Genomic DNA, 12,343 nt, shown 5'->3' on the forward strand with positions numbered 1-12,343 from the left:
TATTTGGCTTTCCTTGGCATCCATGAACACACGTCACTGCACTAAATATACATTTTAATTGTTAAGTTATTAATTACACTTTGGAGGGGGTATCAATAAACCCAGTCACTACAAAGACACAGGCGTCCTTCCTAACTCAGTTGCCGGAGAGGAAGAAAACTGCTTAGGGATTTCACCATGAGGCCAATGGTGACTTTAAAAAAGTTAGAGTTTAATGGCTGTGATAGGAGTAAACTGAAGATGGATCAGCAACATTGTAGTTACTCCACAATACTAACCTAAATGACAGAGTTAAATACAAATATTCCAAAACACGCATCCTGTTTACAGTAAGGCACTAAAGTAAAACTGCAAAAAATGTGACACATTTTTTAAATTCATATTTTCAAGCATGGTGGTGACTGCATCATGTTATGGGTATGCTTGTCATCAGCAAGGACTAGAGAGTTTTTTTGGTCTAAAAAGATACGGAATAGAGTTAAGCACAGGCAAAATCCTAGAGGAAAACCTGGTTCAGTCTCCTTTCCAACAGACAGTGGGAGACAAATTCAACTTTCAGCAGGACAATAACCCATTTTCGACCACTGGCCTACTGTTGGCTGGATGTTCTTTTGGTGGTGAACCATTCTTGATACACAAGGAAAACTGTTGAGTGTGAAAAACCCATCAGCGTTGCAGTTCTTAACACACTCAAACTGGTGCGCTTGACACCTACTACTAAACCCTTCATTTATGCTGATTCAAGCGGATTATACAGGTGACATCAATAATTGATCATAGCTTTCACCTGGATTCACCTGGTCCGTCTACGTCATGCAAAGAACAGGTGTTCTTAATGAATTGTACGCTCAGTGTACACTGGAGTTGCTTACCAAGAAGACATTGAGTGTTCGTAATTGGCCTTGTTACAGTTTTGATTTAAATCATCTTGAAAGTCTATAGCAAGACTAGAAAATGGCTGTCAAGCAATGATCAACAACCAACTTGACAGAGTTTGAAGAATTGTAAAAATAATAATGTGCAAATATTGTAAAATCCAGGTGTGCAAAGCTCTTAGGGCTGATTCCAATTTAGGAAATTACGCCTTTCTTACACACACCTTTCCTTCGCACTTCTCAGTAGCTGGTATTCAGACTTACCTCATTAAGGTGCATAATGGGCTTTGCATGCGTGTGCCCCTTGCGCGTGCTGAATAAATGTCATTCAACAGCTGAGAACCCTTCCACTTCCAGGCAAACAGATTGTATTGTGGGGTTTTCAGTACATTTATCTTAAGCCATCCCTTTAAATACGGTGTACCTTTTAAGTTAGGATCATGTCTACAGAACCTCCCTCTACAGGTTCAGAATATTAGGGATCAGTGAAAGAGAGCCATCTAAATATATACATATTCTGTCACGCCCTGACCGTAGATTGCTTTGTATGTTTCTAGTTTTAGTTTGGTCAGGGTGTGATGTGGGTGGTTATTCTATGTTTTGTTCTATGTTTGTATTTCTATGTGTTTGGCCTGGTATGGTTCCCAATCAGAGGCAGCTGTCAATCGTTGTCTCTGATTGAGAACCATACTTAGGCAGCCTGGTTTCGCCCTTGAGTGGTGGGTAGTTATTTTCTGTATAGTGTGTGTTGCACCTGATGGAGTTTTTTCGGTTGTGCCTTTTGTAACTTTGTGTTCAGTTATATTTAATAAAATGTCGAACACGTACCACGCTGCACCTTGGTCCTCGCCGTCTTCCACCAACGGCTGTTACGTATTCATCTCAGTTTCAGCACCAATTTGTATATTATTTAGGGTTAGGAAAGTATTTATGACTCATAAAAACAGGTTTGGAGCGCATTTACGTACGAAAGAAAGAAAACAGTGGTATTAATTTAGAAAATTACCATATTCAGTTCTAAAACCCATGGGAATGTAAGAAGATTAGTGTACATTGCATTATAATAGGGATAATACAATAGTAGGCTCTCTTCTATTGCCTGCACTAACCATTGAACTGTGTGATGACAGCCAAGTGCTGTGCCATGAGTTCGGTTCAAACCGTTATGGCTTAGTCTGCGCTCCGCCCCGTAACCATTTCATTTGCTTATGTCTTCTTTTTGTTTCAAATGATCAACTGTTACTAATGATTTTCTGCAAAAACCACATGGCCGTGACGGCGTTTACAGAGAAAGCAAATGAAGTTAAAGGAAACAATGCAATTAAATGGAATTATAATGTAGGTAAACCGACTGAAGGGAACTAATAGTAAATTGGCTATGCGTTGGTATTAGACTGTAGATACGGACAGTGGGACAGCATTTCATAAACTTTACTGTGGGAAAGTTGATATGCTTCAGTTTTCCGCCATTTTAACTGGTTTCACATTTGTCTTCAGTGATTATAAGGTAAAATATATGTAAAACAAGTGTAATTTATATTTACAATGCCCTTATCCAAACAGATTACTCATTCATCTATTTCTTATCAATAGCTCTTGTCAAGTTGTGAATGCATGGAGAATGGTGTTATTTCTATCTGTATAAAATGAAGTACATGCTTTTCCCACTTGGAACCCGATAGGTTCACTCAACTTTATTAATGGATTCCTAGTGCGTAAAGGGGGTGAAATCATTAGGGAATTAAGTCACGTCAGAATACAACGTATCGATAGACACACCTCTGCCACACCTTCATTTATTCATTCTCCACCCCCAAAGAATTGAATTTATTTTTTACCTTTATTTAACTAGGCAAGTCAGTTAAGAACAAATTCTTATTTTAAATGACAGCCTAGGAACAGTGGGTTAACTGCCTGTTCAGGGGCAGAACAACAGATTTGTACCTTGTCAGCTCAGGGTTTTGAACTTGCAACCTTCCGGTTACTAGTCCAACACTCTAACCACTAGGCTACCCTGCCGCCCCAAATGTGAACATTGAGTCCTGTGCTATTCTTATGCTTAAGTTCAAGGTCAGAATATGCATAGAGAGAAAAGTGCATAAAAAGGGAATTATGCTCCATTTACACGCGCTTAACTCGGGTCGGAATCAGGCCCATAGAGACTTACCCAGAAACACACAGTTGTAATCACTGCCAAAGGTGATTCTAAAATGTATTGACTCAGGGGTGTGAATACTTATGTAAATTAGATATTTCTGTATTTCATTTTCAATAAATGTGCAAAAATGTGAAAAAACATGTTTTCACATTGTCATTATGGGGTATTGTGTAGTGTATTTTGCATTCACATCTTCACTACAAGTCCCCTGTATGAATCAGAAACTGAATGTATGAGACCGACAAGTGTTTTCCTTTAACTTAAGTGATAATATTGCAGACAAGATTTTCTACCAGTGAGTGTATTGTTTGATGTAGAATCTCATGGGTGAGAAAAAAAATCTATTTAATCCGTTTTGAATTCAAGATATAACGCAAAAAATATTGTATAGGTCAAGGTGTATGAATAGTTCCTGAAGGCACGGTAAGCTGTGTGGGTGCTAATATAGTCAAAATGTTTGCCTTAGGGTAAATTGAGCCAATGGCCTTGGGGTAAATTGAACCAATGGCCTTGGGGTAAGTTGCGCCAAAAGACCACTTTTATGGGACAAACTATGTTTTCAAAATGGTGAATTTTTCCATGAATTCTGATTATTTCCCGGGTGTACACAACATCCTGAAATATATAGAGATATATTTTGAAGAAATAATCATATATTTCCCTTGAGGGAGTGATGCTGAATGTAAAAAATGGCTCAGCTTACCCCTCACTACCCTACAGTATGGAGAGAATCTATAGGCTCTGTAGAGCTGTCTCTGCTCTCCTTTGTCAATGTGAAGGTGGAACAATAGACATTTCACATTTTGACTCTTTTCCTTTCAACAAAATCTAATCTGTGCTACTAATTGGGTCTTTGTTGTTAAAAAGAGTCATGTGAAAACATAACTTTGACCCTTTCAGCCCTTCACCCTAAGATGATACTGTATATGGCTGCTGTCTGGTTGAAGCTTTGTGACTGGATTTGAATGCTGTGATGTGTTGCACTATGAATCATGTGCTGTTCTATTGAGTCCTGTGCTATCCAGTGTTGTGCACTTTGTTGCTCTATGTTGTGTAATATAGTGGTGTGCTGTGTGCTCTACTGTGCTCATACCGAGGGAGAGGAAGAAAGGGGAGAGGAGAGGAGAGGAGAGGAGAGGAGAGGAGAGGAGAGCCGAGGGAGAAGAGAGGGAGAAGAGAGGAGAGGAGAGGAGAGGAAAAGAGAGCCGAGGGAGAAGAGAGAGGAACCGAGGGAGAGGAAGAAAGGGGAGAGGAGGAGAGGAGAGGGTGAGGAGAACCGAGGGAGAAGAGAGAGGAACTGAGGGAGAGGAGAGAGGAATAAAGGGAGATAAGAGGAGAGGGAGGAGATGGAAGAGAGGGAGGAGAGGGAGGAGAGGAGAGGGTGAGGAGAACCGAGGTAGAGGAGAGGAGAGGGAGGAGAGGAAGGAGCAGAGAGTAGTGTGCATCTGGATTAGTCTGATGCAGTGGCATCATTAGGCCTTGGCTTTAGGCATTCAGACCCAGATGTTTTCGGTCCAGCCCTGAACTTTTTGATGGTCCCCCAAAATATAAATAAACAACACAATATGTGCTAGGCAGTAGCACACACTGCAAGAAGAGAAAGGTCTATGGGTAGGGACATCCAAAGGATCCCGGAGAGCACAAACCCTGCAAGAAGCCCCTGGAGTGACTCGATTTTACAATGCAGTGGACCGCTCACGTCCCTTGATCCCTCCCTTACAGAACCAGTTAGATGTCAAGGTCAGCTCTCAGCAAAACACCTGTCACTTAGTCAGTCTGCAGCATAGCAAAGAGCAAATATGAATATTCATAACTTCTCCCGAAAGAGAGGCAACAAAAGCAGAACAGCCAGAAAGTCAAAGCGCAGCAGAGTTAGCCACAGGTTTTGTGCAGGGTTGGTGGTAGCTAACTAGCTAGTCTCCCTCAGCATAAGGGTTGGTGGTACCTAACTAGCTAGTCTCCCTCAGCATACGGGTTGGTGGTAGCTAACTAGCTAGTCTCCCTCAGCATAAGGGTTGGTGGTAGCTAACTAGCTAGTCTCCCTCAGCATAAGGGTTGGTGGTAGCTAACTAGCTAGTCTCCCTCAGCATAAGGGTTGGTGGTAGCTAACTAGCTAGTCTCCCTCAGCATAAGGGTTGGTGGTAGCTAACTAGCTAGTCTCCCTCAGCATAAGGGTTGGTGGTAGCTAACCTGCTAGTCTCCCTCAGCATAATGGTTGGTGGTAGCTAACTAGCTAGTCTCCCTCAGCATAAGGGTTGGTGGTAGCTAACTATCTAGTCTCCCTCAGCATAAGGGTTGGTGGTAGCTAACTAGCTAGTGTCCCTCAGCATAAGGGTTGATGGTAGCTAACTAGCTAGTGTCCCTCAGCATAAGGGTTGGCTAATGCTAATAAACTAGTCTCCCTCAGCATAAGGGTTGGTGGTACCTAACTAGCTTGTCTCCCTCTGCATAAGGGTTGGTGGTAGCTAACTAGCTAGTCTCCCTCAGCATAAGGGTTGGTGGTAGCTAACTAGCTAGTATCCCTCAGCATAAGGGTTGATGGTAGCTAACTAGCTAGTCTCCCTCAGCATAAGGGTTGGTGGTAGCTAACTAGCTAGTCTCCCTCAGCATAAGGGTTGGTGGTAGCTAACTCGCTAGTGTCCCTCAGCATAAGAATCATGATATGTGACCCATTTGCGACCAAGCTTAAACTTCCTGACTGAAGGTATATATATCCACATAATTGTCCTACCTCATGATGCCATCTATTTTGTGAAGTGCACCAGTCCCTCCTGCAGCAAAGCATCCCCACAACAAGATAATGCCTCCCTTGTGCTTCACGGTTGGGATGGTATTCTTCGGCTTGCAAGCCTCCTCCTTTTCCCTCCGAACATAATGATGGTCATTATGGCCAAGCAGTTCTAATTTTATTTCATCAGACCAGAGGACATTTCTCCAAAAAGTATGATCTTTGTCCCCATGTGCAGCTGCAAACCGTAGTCGGGCTTTTTTTATGGCGGATTTGGAGCAGTGGCTTCTTCCTTGCTGAGCGGCCTTTCAGGTAATGTCGACATAGGACTCGTTTTACTGTGGATATAGATACTTTTGTACCTGTTTCCTCCAGCATCTTCACAAGGTCCTTTGCTGTTGTTCTGGGATCGATGTGCACTTCTTGCACCAAAGTATGTTCATCTCTAGGAGACAGAACGTGTCTCCTTCCTGAGCGGTATGACGGCTGCGTGGTCCCATGGTGTTTATACTTGTGTACTATTGTTTGTACAGATGAACGTGGTACCTTCAGGTGTTTGGAAATTGTTCCCAAGGATGAACCAGACTTGTGGAGGTCTACAATTTTTTCTCTGAGGTCTTCGCTGATTTCTTTGGATTTTCCCACGATGTCAAGCAAAGAGGAGTTTGAAGGTAGGCCTTGAAATACATCCACAGGTATACCTCCAATTGACTCAAATTATGTCAATTAGCCTATCAGAAGCTTCTAAAGCCATGATGACATTCTCTGAAATTTTCCAAGCTGTTTAAAGGCACAGTCAATTTAGTGTATGTAAACTTCTGACCCACTGGAATTGTGATTCAGTGAATTATAAGTGAAATAATCTGTCTGTAAACAATTGTTGGAAAAGTGACTTGTGTCATGTTCAAAGTAGATGTCCTAACCGACTTGCCAAAACTATAGTTTGTTAACAAGAAATTTGTGGAATCGTTGAAAAACGAGTTTTAATAACTCCAACCTAAGTGTATGTAAACTTCCGACATCAACTGTATCTGAAACTTGTTCACTGAGGATAACTCTGACGCTATCTTCATGGATGTATTATCTTTGCAGTTATTTGTATCTGTACAGGGTGTACTCTGAATTACTATTTTCAAAGGGTTTTGTTGTCTTGGGAATTCTGTCTTATTTATATTGGTCTCATCCCCCACACAAGCCTTTAAATGCCTGTGGAGATTGGGCCTGGGACTGTTCAGGTTACCGTTAGGTTACTGTAAACTTGGTATCATTTTTGATTGGTTAATGGTGGTTGGTTTTGGGCTGAAAGGTTACACCTTCAGACATTATAAATGGAATAAAATGCCGTTCTTCTCTCTCTTATCCTGTGTCCAGTACATGGAGGAAGGTTGTATGATCAATTCTCCTTTTTGTAGGCTTCTAGGCATCTCCATGTTCATGCTTTGTCTTCTAATTTAACCTTAGGAACTATATGCCTAGAAGTATGCTTTGTAATGTTTTGTATGTTAAGCCTCATGGCTTGTATGTCAATCCATTCAATTTACAAAGTAATTAAATAGACTTGTTTTTAGGCATTTCTTGATTTCCTATTACTGTAAATAAACTATAGTGTTCTATTACTGTAACTCAACTATAGTGTTATATTACTGTAACTCAACAATAGTGTTCTATTACTGTAACTCAACTATAGTGTTCTTGGATATTGCTATTTATCCTATGGACTCAGATCATTAATTTAATGTGCTAAAGACAAAGGAGATGAATGTGGACTACAAGAAATGGAGGACTGAGCACGCAGTTTTTTCTTAAAACTGCATTGTTGGTTAAGGGCTGTCACACTGATGGTACTGGGCCGAGGACACGCACCTCATGGCGAGTGCAGGGAGGAGGAACAGGGCGTACTGGACTGCCGAGTCGCACTATAGGCCTGGTGCGTGGTGCCGACACTGATGGTACTGGGCCGAGGACACGCACCTCATGGCGAGTGCGGGGAGGAGGAACAGGGCGTACTGGACTGCCGAGTCGCACTATAGGCCTGGTGCGTGGTGCCGACACTGATGGTACCGGGCTGGAGACACGCGCCTCAGGGCGAGTGCGGGGAGGAGGAACAGGATGTACTGGGCTGTGGAGGCGTACTGGAGGTCTGGTGCGTGGTGTTGGCACTGGTGGTACTGGATAGACCGGACCGTGAAGACGCACTGGAGGTCTCAAGCTAATGGCCTGCACAACCCGTACTTGCTGAATGGTGACTCTAGCTCGGCCCGTGCGGGGCGCAGGCACAGGACACACTGGGCTGTGCAGACATACAGGAGACACAGTGCGCAACGCCGGCGCAGGATATCATGGCCCGAGGAGACCCACTGGCTGTCTGGAGAGCAGGGCTGGCACCATCTGCCCTGGCTGGATCCTCACCCTAGCCCGGCAGATGCGGGGAGCTGGGATGTAGCGCACCGGGCTAAGCACGCGTACTGGGGACACCGTGTGTTCCACCGCATAACACGGTGCCTGACCAGTACAACGCCCTCTCTCTCCACAGTAAGCACCGGGAGTTGGCGCAGATCTCCTACCTGGTTTCACCACACTCCTCGTGTGCCTCCCCCAATACATTTTTGGGGCTGCCTCTCGGGCTTCCAGCTGTGTTGCCGTGCTGCCTCTTATATATATATCTTCATACCGCCACCTCTCCCCTTTGGCTGCCTCCAGCTCTGCCTTGGGGCGGCGATATTCCCTCCATCCAGTATCTCCTCCCATGTCCAATAGTCCTGATTGCGCTGCTCCTCCTGCTGCTTGGTCCATTGTTGGTGGGTGATTCTGTAACGACTGTCTTCGGGTGAAAGAGAGGACGACCAAGATGCAGCGTGAATATAATCCATTATTTAATGGGAAACAAAACAACAAACCGACAAAAATCAACGAAGACGATACAGTCCCGTAACGTGAACACTAAACACTGGCACACAGGAACAATCACCCACAAAGTACCCAAATACAAAAAGAATATGGCTGCCTAAATATGGTTCCCATTCAGAGACAACGATAGACAGCTGCCTCTAATTGAGAACCAATCGAGGCAACCATAGACTTATAAAAACACCTAGATAGGAAACAGCCCCATAAACATACAAAACCCCTAGACAAGACAAAACACATACATCACCCATGTCACACCCTGACCTAACCAAAATAACAAAGAAAACAAAGAATACTAAGGTCAGGGTGTGACAGTGTATGAATGTGAGTGGTTACATATTGTACATTTTAAATGGCTAGAAGACAGAGATTAGGAGACTTGTGCTGTGATCAAAGGGGAAGGTACCACTGAAGGCCCCAGTATTCAGTCAGGCAGCTTGAAGCAGATATGTGTCACAATCCAGGCCCTTGTCACAGCGTGCAGTGGTCTGATAGGGAGATGACAATACATACATGATGCACCTTTCATCACCAAAGCCCTGTTAGCATTTACTGCACATGTTCCTGAACAAGCAAACCATTTTGTTAGTGTCATTGATATAAATGGGCAATTCACATACAATAACCAGTTGATTAGCATTGACTGTAATACCTCTCGGGTCCTGTGGTGGTATGGCTGCTTTCTTGTGATCTTACTCCCTTTCCACCTGAAATGCAATAACAAAAAAATGATTAACAATGAGCCTAGTCAGTCAGTAACTTGTGGAATTAAGTAGTTTGACAAAAAATGTTCAAACGTCAGTATCAAGTCTTTGAAATATAGCTAGCAAATAATGTTTTTATTTTCTAGAAACCTAGAAACCTTGTTTTGGTTTATTTACCTCATCCTCTCTTGCTCAGGAACCCAGAGAGGCTCAAATCAAATGTTTACTTGCAAATCTCTTTCAACAAACTTACAAAACTTTCTACAAGCTTATGAATCTCTTGGTAACAGTGACAGATTCAACAGAATATTCCTAGTCATAAATGGACTTGTAATAATTCTGAAAAGTAATTATTCTGGCAAATCTTATCATTATAATCCCATAGTCGTGACTTCATCAAAATGTACGGTTTGGTTTGTTTCAATCCTGCCCACAGCTGGCAGCACACAAGTATCAAATCAAATCACATTTTATTTGTCACATACACATGGTTAGCAGATGTTAATGCGAGTGTAGCGAAATGCTTGTGCTTCTAGTTCCGACAATGCAGTAATAACCAACAAGTAATCTAACTAACAATTCCAAAACTACTGTCTTATACACAGTGTAAGGGGATAAAGAATATGTACATAAGGATATATGAATGAGTGATGGTACGGGGCAGCATACAGTAGATGGTATCGAGTACAGTATATACATATGAGATGAGTATGTAGATAAAGTAAACAAAGTGGCATAGTTAAAGTGGCTAGTGATACATGTATTACATAAGGATGCAGTCAATGATATAGAGTACAGTATATACGTATGCATATGAGATGAATAATGTAGGGTAAGTAACATTATATAAGGTAGCATTGTTTAAAGTGGCTAGTGATATATTTACATCATTTCCCATCAATTCCCATTATTAAAGTGGCTGGAGTTGAGTCAGTGTGTTGGCAGCAGCCACTCAATGTTAGTGGTGGCTGTTTAACAGTCTGATGGCCTTGAGATAGAAGCTGTTTTTCAGTCTCTCGGTCCCAGCTTTGATGCACCTGTACTGACCTCGCCTTCTGGATGATAGCGGGGTGAACAGGCAGTGGCTTGGGTGGTTGATGTCCTTGATGATCTTTATGGCCTTCCTGTAACATCGGGTGGTGTAGGTGTCCTGGAGGGCATGTAGTTTGCCCCCGGTGATGCGTTGTGCAGACCTCACTACCCTCTGGAGAGCCTTACGGTTGAGGGCGGAGCAGTTGCCGTACCAGGCGGTGATACAGCCCGCCAGGATGCTCTCGATTGTGCATCTGTAGAAGTTGGTGAGTGCTTTTGGTGACAAGCCGAATTTCTTCAGCCTCCTGAGGTTGAAGAGGCGCTGCTGCGCCTTCTTCACGACGCTGTCTGTGTGAGTGGACCAATTCAGTTTGTCTGTGATGTGTATGCCGAGGAACTTAAAACTTGCTACCCTCTCCACTACTGTTCCATCGATGTGGATAGGGGTGTGTTCCCTCTGCTGTTTCCTGAAGTCCACAATCATCTCCTTAGTTTTGTTGACGTTGAGTGTGAGGTTATTTTCCTGACACCACACTCCGAGGGCCCTCACCTCCTCACTGTAGGCCGTCTCGTCGTTGTTGGTAATCAAGCCTACCACTGTTGTGTCGTCTGCAAACTTGATGATTGAGTTGGAGCGTGCGTGGCCACGCAGTCGTGGGTGAACAGGGAGTACAGGGGAGGGCTCAGAACGCACACTTGTGGGGCCCCGTGTTGAGAATCAGCGGGGAGGTGATGTTGTTGCCTACCCTCACCACCTGGGGCGGCCCGTCAGGAAGTCCAGTACCCAGTTGCACAGGGCGGGGTCGAGACCCAGGGTCTCGAGCTTGATGACGAGCTTGGAGGGTACTATGGTGTTGAATGCCGAGCTGTAGTCGATGAACAGCATTCTCACATAGGTATTCCTCTTGTCCAGATGGGTTAGGGCAGTGTGCAGTGTGGTTGAGATTGCATCGTCTGTGGACCTATTTGGGCGGTATTCAATTCGGGGTGCAGCTGCACAAAACCCAATCGTAATGCCTGTGGTAAATTTGGGTTGACTTTGGATATACATATGGGGCAAGTTTGGGACAATCTGTAAATTACACAATGTACATGAGACAATTTATCTTGGCCAGGTCGCAGTTGTAAATGAGAACTTGTTCTCAACCAGTTTACCTGGTTAAATAAAGGTGGGATTCTTTTTTTTAAACTTCCAGTAGTTTAAAAACCTCAAACCTAAAAGCCTCAAAACCTCAAATCTATAAACTAGAAATTCATATACAAATATTGAAAGCATTTAATGAGAAAAGTAGAAGGTGGGATGAAAATATGAAAATGAACATGAAAATATTGTTTCATTTACATTGTGTAAGTTATTGACAGTCCCAAACTAGCCCCGGAGATACGCTATCCAAAGTCAAAGTCAGGTCGCACACCAGCTGGCTGAAACTAATTGGCTAAATATTTTTGGCTAGTTCGTCCCACCGGCGAACACACACACGAGACAACCACATTAAACCATTCCCCGAAACCAACTCACATTTTAATTTAGTCATGGTTGCTAGCAATTCTTAATGAGCCAAATCTGAAATGAGGCTAAATCAGGCAGTGCAGTCATTTAAGATGAACTAATGACATGTTGCAACTCTACCTTGCTACGTTTCAGATGAGCCAAGGAGGAGGACAGATGAGAACAGCAGGCAAGTAGAGCACCTAGAACAGCAGGCCAGTAGAGCACCTAGAACAGCAGGCCAGTAGAGCACCTAGAACAGCAGCAGCCATGGGCAAATGGTAGGGGAGAGGATGATTTATGTGACTCAGGCACAGGCCCAGTACGCTACCCCAGTATGCCGTTGACAATTTTGGAGTGCAGAACATAAGAGACACACCGGACAAGATACAGAGAGAGTAACACAAGGGTAGGTGATGGAGAAAGACACCAGACAAGACACAGACACAG

This window comes from Oncorhynchus keta, chromosome 1 (genome assembly GCF_023373465.1).
Source record: "Oncorhynchus keta strain PuntledgeMale-10-30-2019 chromosome 1, Oket_V2, whole genome shotgun sequence".
Classification (NCBI taxonomy): Eukaryota; Metazoa; Chordata; class Actinopteri; order Salmoniformes; family Salmonidae; genus Oncorhynchus; species Oncorhynchus keta.